The following is a 21,369-nucleotide window of genomic DNA, read 5'->3' as shown; positions in this document are numbered from 1 at the left end:
TCACCATGTTCAAAAACTCCGTTATAAGAGGTCCGCCGTCTACTGAGTTATAGTCTACAGGGGTCTGTTACATAAAAATATAGAGAAGCGTTCCTCGCGCTTAGGCCTCTTGCACACGAACGTTGTGCATCCGTTGTGCAATTTGCGGTCCCCAATGCACGGGCGGCGGCCGGGACGGATCGAGACCCATTCAACTTGAATGGGTCCGTGATCCGTCTGCACCTCAAAAAAAAAAAATAGAACAAGTTCTATTTTTCTGCGGTGCGGAGGCACGGAGAGGAAGCACGTTGTGCTTCCGTGGGGTTCTGATCCGTGCTTCCGTTCCGCATCTCCGTGATTGCGGACCCATTCTAGTAAATGAGTCCGCATCCGTGATGCAGAGTGCACATGGGCCGGTGCCAGTGTATTGCGTACCCGCCGCATGCGGGCCGCGATACGGCCACGGACCCACAACATTCGTGTGCAAGAGGCCTTAGAAGACTGGGCTTTCACAGGGCAGGGATGGTTGTGTTTCATGGCATCTACCCTACATGGCGGTATGCTGAGCAGAAAGACTTCCTCCAAAATGAAATACCAAAAAAGCAAAAAAAAAATTATGAAGATCCTTTAAATTTAGCAACTTTTATTACTTATTAGTCGAGAGGATCTCAGAGTATCTTTTCAGGGCTGTATTTAAAGTTCAAGCTGCCCTAGGCCGTCAGCTATCCCTCCCAGAAACCCCATATACATGGACGCTTAACTGCCACATAGTGAAAAGATCTCAGCCTGCGCAGCGCTGGACTCAGGGGTCTGTCTACTACTGCCACCATACATATGCCCGGCCCCTGCTGCCAAATGTGGCGGGCCCTGAAAGTAAATGATCAAGTAGTCCTAGGGTGACCACTCTCATAATCCCAAAAAGGAGGACATCACAGCAGGACAGTGGGGCAGGATAATCTATAGGACAGACTGGAAGATAAATCTCTGCTTTGGTCTCCAGACTCGGCGCCTCCCTGTGACAGGAGAGCACTACAACTCCCAGCATGTCCGGGCTGTTATTATGTCATATCTGACAACATTACAGGAGCAGGTATAATGGGAGAGAACTACAACCCCCAACATATGCAGGCTATTATGTGATTTCAGACGACATTGCAGGAAGGAGGTATAAGAGGAAAGGACTACAACTCCCAGCATGTCCAGGCTGAAAATAAGGAGAATGACGCAGATTCTCCGTTCAGTCCACTCGAGCACCGGAGCGGTCAGGTAACCCTGCGGTAGAACAGCGCCGGCCCCGGGAGGAGGAGGAGGTATAATAGGAGAGAACCACAACCCCCCCCCCCCCCCCCCCACATGTCCAGGCTGTTATTATGCGATATGAGAGGACATTACAGGGGGAGGTAAAAGAAGAGATGACTACAACTCCCAGCATGTCCAGGCCTTTATTGTATGATATGAGAGAACAATACAGGGAGGAGGGATAAGAAAAAAGGAATACAACTCCCAGCATGTCCAGGCTGTTATTGCGCGATATCAGAGGACATTACAGGGAGGAGGCATAAGAGGCCACAACTACAACTCTTAGCATTTCTCTGGCTCGCACTGAATCCATGGCTTCTCCACACAAAGCTCCCCTCTTGTCACATGATGTCAGCACAGGTCTTTAAAGGGGTTCTCCCATGACTAATGTAAAAAAGAGAATCAGACATCATATAGAACATGACAACCTCTTTCTAATAAAGCTAGAACCAGCGCTGGACCTCACATGGATCCAGAGATCTCCTCCTTCATGGCTCTAATTGCTCTGCTAGATTCTATTCAGGCTTGCAGTTCAGAGGGGCGTGCCCTTTCCGCTGCAGCTAAGGGGGCGTGTCCATACTCTGCCTATCATAGTTCAGGAGGCATAAACTGAGCATGTGCGGCCATCTCAGTGAACTGGACACAGAAATAGGAAAAACAAACAGCAGGTGGCGCTATACAGATACATTTTATTGAATAACTCAGTGGCTGTGCTAAATGTTTAATGACATGCAATTACAAAAGTATTCAGATACAGGGGCTGGTTTGAAAGCTGTAGAATATTTTTTGTGGGACAAGTCCTTTAACCACCAATTCACCTCTCCACTGCTCAGCTCGTCCCTTCTGCACTGCACACACCATGGTGACATCAGCACAGGTCCTTTAGCTCTGCTGTTTGGCAGATAAACAGCAGGTCCTGCTCAGTGCTTCCTGATGTTGTGCCTGGAGCTCTTTTATTCTCTCTGTTATCAGCCATTAGCAGAGCTTGGCGACCAGGCCCCATGCTACCGAGGGCCCCATAGCAGCTGTTATGGCTGATACAGTGGTACTTACACACCTGCTTGTACATAGGAGGCAGTATTATAGTGACTCTATGATTAAGGGTGCTAAAAAGAGAGATGTATTGCCTGGTTTGTACTTACCATTTTGTAACTGCTTTTTAATGGAAAAGAAATAAAACTGAATGGATTTTACCAACACCGGTGGCTGGAAATCGTTTACATTTGTCGCTGTCTGAGTGCAATCCTGCACTATCCGTGTCCCGGAGGTCCGAGCAGAAGCTGGCGTTTACTATTACAGCAGTATTATAGTAGTTATATTCTTGTACATAGGAGCAGTATTATAGTAGTTATATTCTTGTACATAGGAGGCAGTATTATAGTAGTTATATTCTTGTACATAGGAGGAGTATTATAGTAGTTATATTCTTGTACATAGGAGGCAGTATTATAGTAGTTATATTCCTGTACATAGGAGGCAGTATTATAGTAGTTATATTCTTGTACATAGGAGCAGTATTATAGTAGTTATATTCTTGTACATAGGGGGCAGTATTATAGTAGTTATATTCTTGTACATAGGAGGCAGTATTATAGTAGTTATATTCTTGTACATAGGAGCAGTATTATAGTAGTTATATTCTTGTACATAGGAGCAGTATTATAGTAGTTATATTCCTGTACATAGGAGCAGTATTATAGTAGTTATATTCTTGTACATAGAAGCAGTATTATAGTAGTTATATTCTTGTACATAGGAGCAGTATTATAGTAGTTATATTCTTGTACATAGGGGCAGTATTATAGTAGTTATATTCTTGTACATAGGAGCAGTATTATAGTAGTTATATTCTTGTACATAGGAGCAGTATTATAGTAGTTATATTCTTGTACATAGGAGGCAGTATTATAGTAGTTATATTCTTGTACATAGGAGCAGTATTATAGTAGTTATATTCTTGCACATAGGAGGCAGTATTATAGTAGTTATATTCTTGTACATAGGAGGAGTATTATAGTAGTTATATTCTTGTACATAGGAGCAGTATTATAGTAGTTATATTCTTGCACATAGGAGGCAGTATTATAGTAGTTATATTCTTGTACATAGGAGCAGTATTATAGTAGTTATATTCTTGTACATAGGGGGCAGTATTATAGTAGTTATATTCTTGTACATAGGAGGCAGTATTATAGTAGTTATATTCTTGTACATAGGAGCAGTATTATAGTAGTTATATTCTTGTACATAGGAGCAGTATTATAGTAGTTATATTCTTATACATAGGAGGCAGTATTATAGTAGTTATATTCTTGTACATAGGAGCAGTATTATAGTAGTTATATTCTTGTACATAGGAGCAGTATTATAGTAGTTATATTCTTGTACATAGGAGGCAGTATTATAGTAGTTATATTCTTGTACATAGGAGTATTATAGTAGTTATATTCTTGTACATAGGAGCAGTATTATAGTAGTTATATTCTTGCACATAGGAGGCAGTATTATAGTAGTTATATTCTTGTACATAGGAGCAGTATTATAGTAGTTATATTCTTGTACATAGGGGGCAGTATTATAGTAGTTATATTCTTGTACATAGGAGGCAGTATTATAGTAGTTATATTCTTGTACATAGGAGCAGTATTATAGTAGTTATATTCTTATACATAGGGGCAGTATTATAGTAGTTATATTCTTGTACATAGGAGCAGTATTATAGTAGTTATATTCTTGTACATAGGGGGCAGTATTATAGTAGTTATATTCTTGTACATAGGAGGCAGTATTATAGTAGTTATATTCTTGTACATAGGAGCAGTATTATAGTAGTTATATTCTTGTACATAGGAGCAGTATTATAGTAGTTATATTCTTATACATAGGAGGCAGTATTATAGTAGTTATATTCTTGTACATAGGAGCAGTATTATAGTAGTTATATTCTTGTACATAGGAGCAGTATTATAGTAGTTATATTCTTGTACATAGGAGGCAGTATTATAGTAGTTATATTCTTGTACATAGGAGTATTATAGTAGTTATATTCTTGTACATAGGAGCAGTATTATAGTAGTTATATTCTTGCACATAGGAGGCAGTATTATAGTAGTTATATTCTTGTACATAGGAGCAGTATTATAGTAGTTATATTCTTGTACATAGGGGGCAGTATTATAGTAGTTATATTCTTGTACATAGGAGGCAGTATTATAGTAGTTATATTCTTGTACATAGGAGCAGTATTATAGTAGTTATATTCTTATACATAGGGGCAGTATTATAGTAGTTATATTCTTGTACATAGGAGCAGTATTATAGTAGTTATATTCTTGTACATAGGAGCAGTATTATAGTAGTTATATTCTTGTACATAGGAGCAGTATTATAGTAGTTATATTCTTGTACATAGGAGCAGTATTATAGTAGTTATATTCTTATACATAGGAGGCAGTATTATAGTAGTTATATTCTTGTACATAGGAGCAGTATTATAGTAGTTATATTCTTGTACATAGGAGCAGTATTATAGTAGTTATATTCTAGTACATAGGAGGCAGTATTATAGTAGTTATATTCTTGTACATAGGAGCAGTATTATAGTAGTTATATTCTTGTACATAGGAGCAGTATTATAGTAGTTATATTCTTGTACATAGGAGGAAGTATTATAGTAGTAATATTCTTGTACATAGGAGGCAGTATTATAGTAGTTATATTCTTGTACATAGGAGAAGTATTATAGTAGTTATATTCTTGTACATAGGAGGCAGTATTATAGTAGTTATATTCTTGTTCATAGGAGCAGTATTATAGTAGTTACATTCTTGTACATAGGAGCAGTATTATAGTAGTTATATTCTTGTACATAGGAGCAGTATTATAGTAGTTATATTCTTGTACATAGGAGCAGTATTATAGTAGTTATATTCTTGTACATTGGAGGCAGTATTATAGTAGTTATATTCTTGTACATAGGAGGCAGTATTATAGTAGTTATATTCTTGTACATAGGAGGCAGTATTAAAGTAGTTATATTCCTGTACATAGGAGGCAGTATTATAGTAGTTATAATCTTGTACATAGGAGCAGTATTATAGTAGTTATATTCTTGTACATAGGAGGCAGTATTATAGTAGTTATATTCTTGTACATAGGAGGCATTATTATAGTAGTTATATTCTTGTACATAAGTGCAGTATTATAGTAGTTATATTCTTGTACATAGGAGCAGTATTATAGTAGTTATATTCTTGTACATAGGAGAAGTATTATAGTAGTTATATTATTGTACATAGGAGGCAGTATTATAGTAGTTATATTCTTGTACATAGGAGCAGTATTATAGTAGTTATATTATTGTACATAGGAGAAGTATTATAGTAGTTATATTATTGTACATAGGAGCAGTATTATAGTAGTTACATTCTTGTACATAGGAGCAGTATTATAGTAGTTATATTCTTGTACATAGGAGCAGTATTATAGTAGTTATATTCTTGTACATAGGAGCAGTATTATAGTAGTTATATTCTTGTACATAGGAGGCAGTATTATAGCAGTTATATTCTTGTACATAGGAGCAGTATTATAGTATTAATATTCTTGTATATAGGAGCAGTATTATAGTAGTTATATTCTTGCACATAGGAGGCAGTATTATAGTAGTTATATTCTTGTACATAGGAGGCAGTATTATAGTAGTTATATTCTTGTACATAGGAGGCAGTATTATAGTAGTTATATTCTTGTACATAGGAGGCAGTATTACAGTAGTTATATTCTTGTATATAGGAGGCAGTAATACAGTAGTTATATTCTTGTACATAGGAGGCAGTATTATAGTAGTTATATTCGTCTACATATGAGCAGTATTATAGTAGTTATATTCTTGTACATAGGAGCAGTATTATAGTAGTTATATTCTTGTACATAGGAGCAGTATTATAGTAGTTATATTCTTGTACATAGCAGGAGTATTATAGTAGTAATATTCTTGTACATAGGAGCAGTATTATAGTAGTTATATTCTTGTACATAGGAGCAGTATTATAGTAGTTATATACTTGTACATAGGAGCAGTATTATAGTAGTTATATTCGTCTACATATGAGCAGTATTATAGTAGTTATATTCTTATACATAGGAGCAGTATTATAGTAGTTATATTCTTGTACATAGGAGGCAGTATTATAGTAGTTATATTCTTGTACATAGGAGGCATTATTATAGTAGTTATATTCTTGTACATAAGTGCAGTATTATAGTAGTTATATTCTTGTACATAGGAGCAGTATTATAGTAGTTATATTCTTGTACATAGGAGAAGTATTATAGTAGTTATATTATTGTACATAGGAGGCAGTATTATAGTAGTTATATTCTTGTACATAGGAGCAGTATTATAGTAGTTATATTATTGTACATAGGAGAAGTATTATAGTAGTTATATTATTGTACATAGGAGCAGTATTATAGTAGTTACATTCTTGTACATAGGAGCAGTATTATAGTAGTTATATTCTTGTACATAGGAGCAGTATTATAGTAGTTATATTCTTGTACATAGGAGCAGTATTATAGTAGTTATATTCTTGTACATAGGAGGCAGTATTATAGCAGTTATATTCTTGTACATAGGAGCAGTATTATAGTATTAATATTCTTGTATATAGGAGCAGTATTATAGTAGTTATATTCTTGCACATAGGAGGCAGTATTATAGTAGTTATATTCTTGTACATAGGAGGCAGTATTATAGTAGTTATATTCTTGTACATAGGAGGCAGTATTATAGTAGTTATATTCTTGTACATAGGAGGCAGTATTACAGTAGTTATATTCTTGTATATAGGAGGCAGTAATACAGTAGTTATATTCTTGTACATAGGAGGCAGTATTATAGTAGTTATATTCGTCTACATATGAGCAGTATTATAGTAGTTATATTCTTGTACATAGGAGCAGTATTATAGTAGTTATATTCTTGTACATAGGAGCAGTATTATAGTAGTTATATTCTTGTACATAGCAGGAGTATTATAGTAGTAATATTCTTGTACATAGGAGCAGTATTATAGTAGTTATATTCTTGTACATAGGAGCAGTATTATAGTAGTTATATACTTGTACATAGGAGCAGTATTATAGTAGTTATATTCGTCTACATATGAGCAGTATTATAGTAGTTATATTCTTATACATAGGAGCAGTATTATAGTAGTTATATTCTTGTACATAGGAGCAGTACTATAGTAGTTATATACTTGTACATAGGAGCAGTATTATAGTAGTTATATTCTTGTACATAGGAGGCAGTATTATAGTAGTTATATTCGTCTACATATGAGCAGTATTATAGTAGTTATATTCTTGTACATAGGAGGCAGTATTATAGTAGTTATATTCTTGTACATAGGAGCAGTATTATAGTAGTTATATTCTTGTACATAGGAGGCAGTATTATATTAGTTATATTCTTGTACATAGGAGGCAGTATTATAGTAGTAATATTCTTGTACATAGGAGGCAGTATTATAGTAGTTATATTCTTGTACATAGGAGGCAGTATTATAGTAGTTATATTCTTGTCCATAGGAGCAGTATTATAGTAGTTATATTCTTGTACATAGGAACAGTATTGTAGTAGCTATATTCTTGTACATAGGAGCAGTATTATAGTAGTTATATTCTTGTACATAGGAGGCAGTATTATAGTAGGTATATTCTTGTATATAGGAGCAGTATTATAGTAGGTATATTCTTGTACATAGGAGGCAGTATTATAGTAGTTATATTCTTGTACATAGGAGCAGTGTTATAGTAGTTATATTCTTGTACATAGGAGCAGTATTATAGTAGTTATATTATTGTCCATAGGAGCAGTATTATAGTAGTTATATTCTTGTACATAGGAGCAGTATTATAGTAGTTATATTCTTGTACATAGGAGCAGTATTATAGTAGTTATATTCTTGTACATAGGAGCAGTATTATAGTAGTTATATTCCTGTACATAGGAGCAGTATTATAATAGTTATATTCTTGTACATAGGAGCAGTATTATAGTAGTTATATTCTTGTACATAGGATCAGTATTGTAGTAGTTATATCCTTGTACATAGGAGGCAGTATTATAGTAGTTATATTCTTGTATATAATAGCAGTATTATAGTAGTTATATTCTTGTACCTAGGAGCAGTATTATAGTAGTTATATTCTTGTACATAGGAGCAGTATTATAGTAGTTATATTCTTGTACATAGGAGCAGTATTATAGTAGTTATATTCTTGTACATAGAAGCAGTATTATAATAGTTATATTCTTGTACATAGGAGCAGTATTATAGTAGTTATATTCTTGTACATAGGAGCAGTATTATAATAGTTATATTCTTGTACATAGGAGGCAGTATTATAGTAGTTATATTCTTGTACATAGGAGCAGTATTATAGTAGTTATATTCTTGTACATAGGAGCAGTATTGTAGTAGTTATATCCTTGTACATAGGAGGCAGTATTATAGTAGTTATATTCTTGTACATAGGAGCAGTATTATAGTAGTTATATTCTTGTACATAGGAGCAGTATTATAGTAGTTATATTCTTGTACATAGGAGGCAGTATTATAGTAGTAATATTCTTGTACATAGGAGGCAGTATTATAGTAGTTATATTCTTGTACATAGGAGCAGTATTATAGCAGTTATATTCTTGTACATAGGAGCAGTCTTGGTCAGCTGGTAACCATGAGGGGATCTCCATCGGAGGAACATCCAGGGACCGCCAGACAGAATCCAGGTCAGCAGGAGAGCGAACGGTGAGTAGCTTACCATTCCTGGAAATCGCCAACCCAAAGGGGTATAACCAGCGGAATGGGGTCGAGGTTTTCCTCAGGATATCCAGGAGAGGCCTGAGGAGGCGCCGCTTGGCCAGTGTGGATGGCGCGATGTATTATAGTAGTTATATTCTTGTACATAGGGGCAGTATTATAGTAGTTATATTCTTGTACATAGGAGACAGTATTATAGTAGTTATATTCTTGTACATAGGAGGCAGTATTATAGTAGTTATATTCTTGTACATAGGAGGCAGTATTATAATAGTTATATTCTTACACACACAGGTCAGTATTATAGTAGTTATATTCTTGTACATAGGAGGCAGTATTATAGTAGTTATATTCTTGTACATAAGATCAGTATAATAGTAGTTATATTCTTGTACATAGGAGGCAGTATTATAGTAGTTATATTCTTGTACATAGGAGCAGTATTATAGTAGTTATATTATTGTACATCGGAGACAGTATTATAGTAGTTATATTCTTACACACACAGGTCAGTATTATAGTATATTCTTACACATAGCGGAAGTAGTATAAAGTATCTGCTTGTACTTAGTGAGCAGTATGTTTTTACCATTAGTCTTTGAAATAGTTACTGCACTAGTGATATTTTATCAGCTGTCACTATAATCACCGTTGAAATGGATTGTTCTGCCTACTTCTTCTCTTTGTGGTAATTCATCCATTACTGGCGTCTGAACCTTAATTAATGATCTACCTGTATCCTCATTGGAATCACTTTCTGTATTGATTACTTAGGGGTGGAGGACTTGGCCTCTGCGATGTGTTTCCTCTATAGCTGCCGCTCTCCCTCTTTAGAGGTCTCCAATTGACCGTATGACATCAACCATAGTGTCCGTATATTAGTGGCAGATACATTGACCTTCAGTAGTAAATCACAGTCATCCAATGGAACTGACTGCCACAAGGCCTCCATAATAAAGGATAATTACAGTGCCCCCAAGAAATAAGTCACAGTGTCCACATGGAAAGCTAACCATAGTGCCCCCTACAGAAGTGACAGCGTTTCTATCACAGTAGTAGGTCCCAGTGTCTCTATAAGTAAGCGACGTTACATTGCCCCCATTGCAACGGTAGGTCACAGTGCCGCCATAACAGTTAAGTTATAATATAATACCGTCACTGAACAGAAAAAGTCTTATTTTTCAATTTATGTATGAGGATATTTAAAGGCAATGCACCAGGCAATTGTTTACTACACCCGGAATATTTAAGGATCCTCCTGTGCCACCTTTTACGTCTCAGTAGCATGTTACATACAAGCGGCCATGTCTATTTATACCCGGGTATGATCATCGGCCAGGAATGTGTGGAATGTAAGTATATTGTGCAATAGCTGTAATGACATCTCCATCTCTCTGGCTGCACGTCAGCCCCTGTGCTTGCTGTGCCTATCACACATTTTGACACTAGCAGAGTTCTTACAGGGTAGCTACGGGGGGGTGCAGAGAAAGCAGCCGCACCTGGCTCCTTGATTCAGTTGGGCCCCTCTGTTCCTTAAAACACCCAGAATATGAACTGCACATGGTAGGTGGGGACCCTGTCATAGATGTGTCATTAGACCCCACAGCTATGATCTTGCCTTTGATGAAGAGACACAAGGGGGTGTCCTATACACAGGATCCAGCAGAATATGAGATCCAACTTATAGTGTCCTCTAATAAGGACAGGGGCATTTCCCAGCTAAAGGAGCAAGGGCTCGTGTGTACGGCAACCTCTGCATAACTCCTAACAGTCCTAGGACCAGTGTGTACGGCAACCTCGTAGTACCACAATGGGGCAATGCTTATGTAGATCTGGATATACATGGCTGTTTCTATGTAATTTGGGGGTTGTCTGGGGCAGAATTGAGATGAGGGGTATTCTAGTCTCAAACATTTATATGAAATCCACATGCTATGAAATAAACGTTTGTATGCTTCCTAAATGCAAAATCAAGAAACTTTCTAAATAGTCTTCATTAAACATTTCCTACCATATTCCCTCGGCAGAGTATGTGTAAATCCTTCACCTAGCTGGTGCTGCTGCTGAATCGGACATAAATCCATCCTCCACCCTCTCAGTGTTAGGGCCGTTGCTCGGCCGTTTTGTGCAATGGGGACCGCAATTTGCCCCATTGAAATGAATTGGTCAGCACCCGTTCCGCATGGTCATGTGAATGAGCCCTTAGAGGTAGCAGCAATGAGGGGGAGGAGGTTATATATGGTGGTAGATCAGAGATGGAGAGGGGATAAAACATCCGAGGAGGACGCTCATGCAGACTTGTAGATAGGGAGCAAAAATATGTTATATCCAAATGAAGTGAATTTCCTGGAGCAGTATATTGAAGTCCTATCTTTAGGATAAGCTATCACTATCAGAATGGTGGGGGTCCGACTCTTTGGGGAAGTATTATGTGGATACTGTATATTTTTTGGGCACTATATGGCAGTATTATGTGACTTCTTTAAAAGAGTTTTCTAGGTTTGAAATTTTGATGGCTTATCCTCAGGCTAGGCCATAAATATTTCATCAATATGATATCCATTGCTTTTCCTGGGTATAGGCCACCACAATTTTGAACCAGGAAAGCCTTTTAAAGAGCCCACATAATACTGCCATATATTGCCCAAATAATACTTCATTAAAAGCACCTACATAATACTGCCATATAATACCCAAATAATATACAGTATCGATATACTACTTCTATATAGAGCCTATATAATACTGCCACATAATATACAGTATCTAAATAATACTTCCATAAAGTGCCAATGTAATACTGCCATATAGTGCCCAAATAATATACAATATCCAAATAATGCTTCAATATAGAGCCTACATAATACTGAATATAGTGCCCTTAATAATATACAGTTTCCAAATAATACTTCCATAAAGAGCCCACATAATAATGCCATATAGTGCCCCAATAATATACAGTATCCATATACTACTTCCATAAAGAGCCTACATAATAATGTCATATAGTGTCCAAATAATACTTCCATAAAGAGCCTACATAATACTGCCATATAGTGCTCAAATATACAGTATCCAAATAATACTTCCATAAAAAGCCCACATAATACTGCCATATAGCAGCCCAATAATGTATAGTATTCAAATAATACTTCCATGGAGCCCACATAATACTGCCATACAGTGCCCCAATAATATACAGTATCCATATAATACTTCTGTATAAAGACCACATAATAATGCCATATAGTGCCGAAATAATACTTCCATAAAGAGCCTACATAATACTGCCATATAGTGCTCAAATATACAGTATCAAAATAATACTTCCATGAAGAGCCCAGCCCATGTAATACTGCCATATAGTGCCCAAGTTATATACAGTGTCCACATAACACTCCCTTAAAGAGCCCACATAATACTGACATATAGTTTCCATATAATACTGCAGTCCAATTTCCTCGGGGGGCACTAGGAATGGCCGCTCTGGGCAGTTGGTCAGTTTGCATAATTAATACTAATTATTAAATAATCTCTTAGTCCTCCAGCGATAGATCCTGTCCAGAACCGAAACCGGTCAGCTCTGACTACTGAGAATCCAAAAAGCTGGGTGACAATCCTCATGTGACAAGTCATGGCCGCTCTACAGGTTGTTATCCAGCTTTCCCAGATATACCAGTATGGAATGCCGAGGACTTGTCACCACCCAGCTTTCCCAAGCTCCTAAATGACACATTTCACTGGCCTAAATTGGTTGCCCCCCAAAACAGCTGGACTGCTGATGACCCACCTCTGGTGGCCCTCATGTCACTTTCAGTGCCAGAAGACACCACACAGAGCGGCTGTATGTCACCGCCAGAAGAACAGTCGTCTAATAACTTCTCAATTTCACGTCTCACCGCCAGTCATTGTCATCGTCCTCCGGGGCAATACACAGGGGGATGACCAAACAATGACCACTACTGATGTCTTGATGGACTGATGTCTTCTTATGGCAGAGGAGCCTTTGGCCCCCTTAGACACCAGAGTCCAGGAGTGACTGTCCCCTCTGTACCTCCTGCAACTATGTCCCTGAGGTGATACATAAGGACCTACAGACAGCAGTACCTTAAAGGGGTATTCCGGTTAGAACGAGTTAAACAAGTTATTAGATATTAGATTAGTGGAGCCCGATTACTTGGACCCCCACTGATCACGAGGATTGGGGTCCCATCTCCCCCCATAAAGATCAAGCAGGCTTTCTGCTGGAGATAGTGCCTGGCAATAATCCTTTATGAAAGCCGCTGTCACTTTGTAATGTATTTCTTTTACCTTTATTGCCCCAATCCCCCTTCAGGGCTGTGGTCACATGACCATATCCATACAGCTTTTTTTTATTTCCTGTGATGTCATGTCCATGGGCAGGGAAGGGATAGGGGAGTGTCTATGTAACTAGATGGATGGGAGGAGCTATGAACTAGCTGGATGTTCTTAGGGGAGGGTCGGGAGCTGTGACAGAAGAAGGAGAGGTGCATCATGGGTTTGGTTGGAGACAGGAACAGGAAGTGCCTCATGTAGATGGAAACAAACCAGAGGGATTGGTTTACATGGCGAAAACAGGTCAGGAGAGTTAAAAAAAAAAAAAAGCATGGGGAAGATGTACATGGGGTGAACAATAGGGATGAGCGAACTTTGTGTTTCAAGTTCGGCGTACAAGGCTCGGGTTATCTAAGAATTCTATTATGGATTCCGCTATCACGGACCATATAAGTTATGGTCCGTGGTAGCGGAATCCATACCGGAATTCTTAGATAACCCGAACCTTGTACGCCGAAGTTGAAACTTCGCTCAACACTAGTGAACAGCTATGTGAGAAAAACCACAGTAAGGGTCCATTCACACGTCCGCAAAATGGATCCGGATCCGTTCTGCAATGTTGCGTAACGGATCCGGACCCATTCATTTTCAATGGGGCCGGAAAAGAAGCGGACAGCATGCAGTGTGCTGTCCGTGTCCGCACTTCCGTTTCGCAAAAAAACAGAACGTGTCCTATTCTTGTCCGCAGAAACGGACAAGAAAAGGCATTTCTAGTTAAAGTACTGGCCATGTGTGGTCTGCAAAATGCGGAACGCACATGGCCGGTGTCCGTGTTTTGCGAACCGCAAAACACTTGCGGACGTGTGAATGGACCCTAATCCTGGAAAAACCCTTTAAGCCAGGGGAATTTCAGTAATTTGCAGTAGCTGGCAGGTAACAGAGAGCAATAGCAGTTTTGGAATTGGAGTTGGTGTAAGCAGGGAATATTTTTAGCACCATTGTCCTGCATTGAGTCCCCGTCTCCACTGCTCCCAGTCCCGCTGCTGGTCAATTAGTGGCCTCAGTATTTACCTTGGTCCAGTGGGTGCTCAGAACTGGACCTGGGGCACTCAGTGCAGTCCTTTTTTTAATGTTATAACTTTTGCACCCTTCTTGGTTTCAGAGAACCTCTCCACTGCCACAGACCACCTAGGATACTAGCATTAACCTCTTTACTACACTAGTTCACCTGAGATGTTGGTTGCAACCTTGTCACAACCACAGTCCACCAAGGATGTTATGATTAACCCACTCAATACCCTATGACCCTTATGAATATTAGGTATTAAACTCCTCACTACCCCAGACCACCTCAGATGTTTTCATCAACTACCATAGACCACCAGGGATGTAACCACTTTACTACTGCCTGACGTAACTCCAACATCATGGTGGGTGGGTGTAAAAAATTTAAAAAAGAAACATCATTCAGCTTTCGAAACTCCCTTCGTTCCAGCATTGCGGCTCCCGATGGCCCCTGACGGTCCCTTTCTTGGTCATGAGACCGCTACAGCCAATCACTGACGGAGGACAAATCATTGCATGTCACTACTAGAAATAAGGACTACAGTATCTGTGGACTGTGGCGGGACCGGGATTTTCAAATTCCCCATTAAAAGTGCCCTGTCTGACCCAGGAAGAAGTACAACAGCGATTTAAAATAGACAAATCGCCAGGATCGGGTGGCATACACCCCTGTATCCTAAGGGAATTAAGTAATGTCTGAGCCAGACCCTTATTTCTAATATTTGCGGACTCTATACTGACAGGGAATGTCCCACAGGATTGGCGCATGGCAAATGTGGTGCCAATATTCAAAAAGGGTCCAAAAACAGAGCCTGGAAACTATAGGCCGGTAAGTTTAACATCTGTTGTGGGTAAACTGTTTGAAGGTTTTCTAAGAGATGCTATGTTAGAGCATCTCAACGGAAATAAGCAAATAACGCCATATCAGCATGGCTTCGTGAGGGATCGGTCATGTCAAACTAATTTAATCAGTTTCTATGAGGAGGTAAGTTCTAGACTTGACAGCGGCGAATCAATGGATGTCGTATATCTGGACTTCTCCAAAGCATTTGACACTGTACCACATAAAAGGTTAGTATATAAAATGAGAATGCTCGGACTGGGAGAAAACATCTGTATGTGGGTAAGTAACTGGCTGAGTGATAGAAAACAGAGGGTGGTTATTAACGGTACACACTCAGATTGGGTCACCGTCACTAGTGGAGTACCTCAGGGGTCAGTATTGGGCCCTATTCTCTTCAATATATTTATTAATGATCTTGTAGAAGGCTTGCATAGTAAAGTATCAATTTTCGCAGATGACACTAAACTGTGTAAAGTAATTAACACTACAGAGGACAATATACTACTACAGAGGGATCTGGATAGATTGCAGGCTTGGGCAGATAAGTGGCAGATGAGGTTTAACACTGATAAATGTAAAGTTATGCACATGGGAAGGAAAAATGCAAGTCACCCGTACATACTAAATGGTAAAACACTGGGTAACACTGACATTGAAAAGGATCTAGGAATTTTAATAAACAGCAAACTAAGCTGCAAAAACCAGTGTCAGGCAGCTGCTGCCAAGGCCAATAAGATAATGGGTTGCATTATAAGGGGCATAGATGCCCGTGATGAGAACATAGTCCTACCACTTTACAAATCGCTAGTCAGACCACACATGGAGTACTGTGTACAGTTCTGGGCTCCAGTGAACAAGGCAGACATAGCAGAGCTGGAGAGGGTCCAGAGGAGGGCAACTAAAGTAATAACTGGAATGGGGCAACTACAGTACCCTGAAAGATTATCAAAATTAGGGTTATTCACGTTAGAAAAAAGACGACTGAGGGGAGATCTAATTACTATGTATAAATATATCAGGGGTCAGTACAGAGATCTCTCCCATCATCTATTTATCCCCAGGACTGTGACTATGACGAGGGGACATCCTCTGCGTCTGGAGGAAAGAAGGTTTGTACACAAACATAGAAGAGGCTTCTTTACGGTAAGAGCAGTGAGACTATGGAGCTCTCTGCCTGAGGAGGTGGTGATGGTGAGTACAATAAAGGGATTCAAGAGGGGCCTGGATGTATTTCTGGAGTGTAATAATATTACAGGCTATAGCTACTAGAGAGGGGTCGTTGATCCAGGGAGTTATCCGATTGCCTGATTGGAGTCGGGAAGGAATTTTTTATTTCCCTAAAGTGGGGAAAATTGGCTTCTACCTCACAGTTTTTTTTTTTGCCTTCCTCTGGATCGACTTGCAGGATGACAGGCCGAACTGGATGGACAAATGTCTTTTTTCGGCCTTATGTACTATGTTACTATGTTGTCCAAACTGGCCAGATAACAAATGGCGCAATAATGTGTGACTATGTCAGGGGGTGGAGGGCATCGGTATCTGGCCTGTCTATTCTCAGTTTTATATCATCCCATTATATTCCAGTTCCAGACCAGTGACTCCATTCTTTCCACGCAAGGAGTCGCCCGGCCCGGTTCATCCGGTAAAGCCATTGTATATTATAATGATGGGTGTGATGCGCAGTTATGTAATTACATAGGGATCCATAAATGATTCTGTAATTACGGAGAGGGAGACGAGGCAGAGAGACAAGAGATGGGGGCAGATAATGACAGAATCACTAGTGCTGTACAGAGGATATTCATCGCTCACAGGGTGATACAGTATTGTCACAGAAATCCCTAGGAATAAAGAGTCATTTTTATTCCAAACCAATTATATAAAACCTCAGATTAAAATGATATCATTCAATAATAACAATAATCATCTGATAGAAACATAGGGAGTCATTTATCAAACTGGTGTAACGTAGAACTGGCTTAGTTGCCCATAGCAACCAATCAGATTTGGACAACCCCTTTGGAAAATGAAAGGTGTAATCTGATTGGTTGCCATGATCAAGTAAGCCAGTTCTACTTTACACTAGTTTTATAAAACTAGTGTAAAGTAGAAACATAGAAGATTGACGGCAGAAAAAGAGCCAGTGGTCCATCTAGTCTGTCCTTAGATGCTGGTCCATCTAGTCTGCCCTTAGAGCCTGGTTCATCTAGTCTGCCCTTAGATCCTGGTCCATCTAGTCTGCCCTTAGATGCTGGTCCATCTAGTCTGCCCTTAGATGCTGGTCCATCTTGTCTGCCCTTAGATCCTGGTCCATCTAGTCTGCCCTTAGATCCTGGTCCATCTAGTCTGCCCTTAGATCCTGGTCCATCTAGTCTGCCCTTAGATCCTGGTCCATCTAGTCTGCCCTTAGATCCTGGTCCATCTAGTCTGCCCTTAGAGCCTGGTTCATCTAGTCTGCCCTTAGATCCTGGTCCATCTAGTCTGCCCTTAGATCCTGGTCCATCTAGTCTGCCCTTAGATCCTGGTCCATCTAGTCTGCCCTTAGATCCTGGTCCATCTAGTCTGCCCTTAGAGCCTGGTTCATCTAGTCTGCCCTTAGATCCTGGTCCATCTAGTCTGCCCTTAGATCCTGGTCCATCTAGTCTGCCCTTAGATCCTGGTCCATCTAGTCTGCCCTTAGACCAGGTTTGATTTCACTTACTGTAGATTTCCCGACCACCCCTGCTGGAAGTTTGTTCCAAGCTTTAACCACTCTTTCGGTAAAATAATATTTCCTGATCCCCAGCTAATTTCATATTGTGCCCCCTTGTTCTTCTGTTTAACTTTTTATTGAGAACACTTCCCTCCTGATCTATATTTAAAGGTTTTGATTATGTCGCCCCATTCCCTTCTTTCCTCAAGGCTTTACAGATTAAGGGGGTCATTTATTAAGAAATATATGCCACTTTTAGGCGTTTTAGGCGCCTACACCTCTACGCATCCGCTGCCAACGCAGGGGTATTAGGACCGCCGTATAAATCGCCAATATTAATAAATGACCCCCTAAGTTCTTTAAGTCTATTCTGGTATATTTTATGTTTAAGACCCTCCACATGGCCCAATACTTAACCATGCTGCCCCGTGATTGCAGTAAGTAAGAGGAGCTCAGCACAGGGGCTATGGTACTATGTTGTTACCAAGCCCTTCTTGCTCACTATTCCGTCGTCCATATTGGACTGCAGTTAATCACATGCACTCTGATGCTCCTGGATAGTCCTCGATACTGGTGGGGTCAGGATAGATACCAGATGCTCCTTCATAGCAGTGGAGTCACATGTTCCTTGATAGCAGTAGGGTCAGGACTAGTGTTGAGCGAACGTGAAATTTGAAAATTCGGCGTTTAGGTTATCTAAGAATTCTGTAATGGATTCCGTTACCGCGGACCATAACGGAATTCTATGACGGCATGCACCATGGAAGCCTTCGTATTCCATTCCGTCATAATAGAAGTCTGTGGCCAGCACTGACTTCTATTATGACGGAATGCCTCTTATAGGCTTCTGTGGTGCATGCCGTCATAGAATTCCGTTATGGTCTGTGGTAACAGAATCCATTACGGAATTCTTCGATAACCCAAGCCAAAATGCCGAACTTGCAAATTGTAAGTTCACTCAACACTAGTCAGGACCAAAAAATTGTTGTTTCTTCAGGTAGAGATCTCTTCCTCTATCTTTCCAATGACCCTCAGCTACCCCTGCCTAGAAGCAGAGAACCCGCCCCCACTTCTCGGGGGCTAAGCCCTCAACGCCGCCATGGTGACCCTGAAAAAAAATGGTGGTTTATAAGTCCCAAACTCATACTTTGTCCTGACGTGTTTCCCCAGAAAAAGATGCCTTGTTCATCAGGGGGGCAAAAGGTACCATATTTTTCACCTTATAAGAAAGTGTAGGGGGGGGGGGGGAATGGCAGTGCGTCTTATAAAGCAAATACTAATGAGTACTTTTATTATGTAAGCCCTCATTAGTATGCAGGAGGCGTGGGGAGCAAGGAGTTTAGAGCTGCTAGCACTGGCAGTACTGACCGCTCCTTGATCTTCTTCTGGGCACCCTCTGTGCTGTGTCCTAACTGTGTATAGTGTCAGGACGTATGGCATGTAGGCGTGAACTATGACTTAACACTGTGTGACATCAGGTCACAGTGCTGCGCGGCGCTGGCAGAAGACCAGGGAGCGGGGAGTGCAGGAAGATGCAATTCTAAGCAGGAGAGGTAAGTTAATTTATTTTTTTTGTTCTATCTGAGGTATGATGAGGATTGGAGGTCTGATCTGAGGTCAAATAAAGACTGGGGGTCTGAGCTCTAATAAAGATTGGGGGGTCTGATTTCAGGTCTGATGAGGATTGGAGGTCTGATTGGAGTGTCTGATACAGATTCAGAGTCTGATCTGAGGTCTAATAAAGATTGAGGGTCTGATCTGAGGTCTGATGAGGATTGCAGGTCTGATTGGAGTGTGTGTTACAGATTCAGGGTCTGATCTGAGGTCTAATAAAGGTTGGGGGTCTGATCTAAGGCCTTATACAGATTGGGGGTCTGAGCTCTAATAAAAATTGGCGGTCTGATCTGAGGTCTGATAAAGTCTGGGGGTCTGATAAAGATTGGGGGTCTGATCTGAGGTCTGATAAAGTTTGGGGGTCTGATCTGAGGTCTGATAAAGTTTTGCGGGTTTGATACAGATTTAGGGTATGATCTGAAGTCTGATAAAGTCTGGGGGTCTGATACAGATTGGGTGTCTAATCTGAGGTCTGATAAAGTTTAGGGGTCTGATATAGATTGAGTATCTAATCTGGGGTCTGATACAGTTTGGGGGTCTGATCTGAGGTCTGATAAAGTCTGGGGGTCTGATAAAGATTGGGGGTCTGATCTGAGGTCTGATAAAGTTTTGGGGTCTGATACAGATTGGGGGTCTGATCTGAGGTCTGATAAAGTTTTGCGGATCTGATACAGATTTGGGGTCTGATCTGAAGTCGGATAAAGTTTGGGGGTCTGATACAGATTGGGTGTCTAATCTGAGGTCTGATAAAGTTTGGGGGTCTGATATAGATTGAGTGTCTAATCTGAGGTCTGATACAGTTTGGGGGTCTGATCTGAGGTCTGATAAAGTTTTGCGGGTCTGATAAGGATTTGGTGTCTGATACAGATTGGGGGACTGATCTGAAGTCTGATAAAGTTTGGGGGTCTGATACAGATTGGGTGTCTAATCTGAGGTCTGATAAAGTTTGGGGGTCTGATATAGATTGAGTGTCTAATCTGAGGTCTGATACAGTTTGGGGGTCTGATCTGAGGTTTGGTAAAGTTTTAGTGGTCTGATACAGATTCGGGGTCTGATAAAGATTGGGGGACTGATCTGAGGTCTGATAAAGATCGGGGGTCTGATGAAGATTGATGGTCGGATCTGAGGGCTGATAAAAATCGGGGGTCTGATGAAGATTGGGGGTCTGATCTGAAGTCTGATAAAATTTGGGGGTCTGATACAGATTGGGTGTCTGATCTGAGGTCTGATAAAGTTTGGGGGTCTGATAAAGATTGGGGGTCAGATCTGAGGTCTGGTAAAGTTTTGGGGGTCTGATACACATTTGGGTCTGATCTAAGGTCTGATAAAGTTTGAGGGTCTGATACAGATTGGAGGTCTGATCTGAGGTCTGATGAAAAATATTTTTGAATTTCCTCCTTTAAAACCTAGATGCGTCTTAGAAAGGGAAAAATTCAGTACTTTGATGGATACCTATATACACAGCTTGATGAATATAACTTGTTGCTGGCACCAGGGATGTCAGAGCGAGTTTAACACGTTTCAGGCGCCCCCCTATATAGGCACTTGTGCGCGTCCTATACCGTGCATCTCCAGTGGAGCATATAGCATCTATCCGGACCCCACCAGTATCCAGGACTATCCAGGAGCATCCAGGTGAAGGCGACCACACTACAGTGCAATATGGACGACTGAATGGTGAGTAAGAAGGGCTTGGTAACAACTCGGTACCGTGGCCCCTGTGCTGCCCTTCTCTTTCCCACCACAGT

The sequence above is a fragment of the Bufo bufo genome, chromosome 2, assembly GCF_905171765.1.
Source record: "Bufo bufo chromosome 2, aBufBuf1.1, whole genome shotgun sequence".
NCBI lineage: Eukaryota > Metazoa > Chordata > Amphibia > Anura > Bufonidae > Bufo > Bufo bufo.
The sequence above is the reverse complement of the archived record's forward strand: the minus strand, read 5'-3'. Positions refer to the sequence as shown.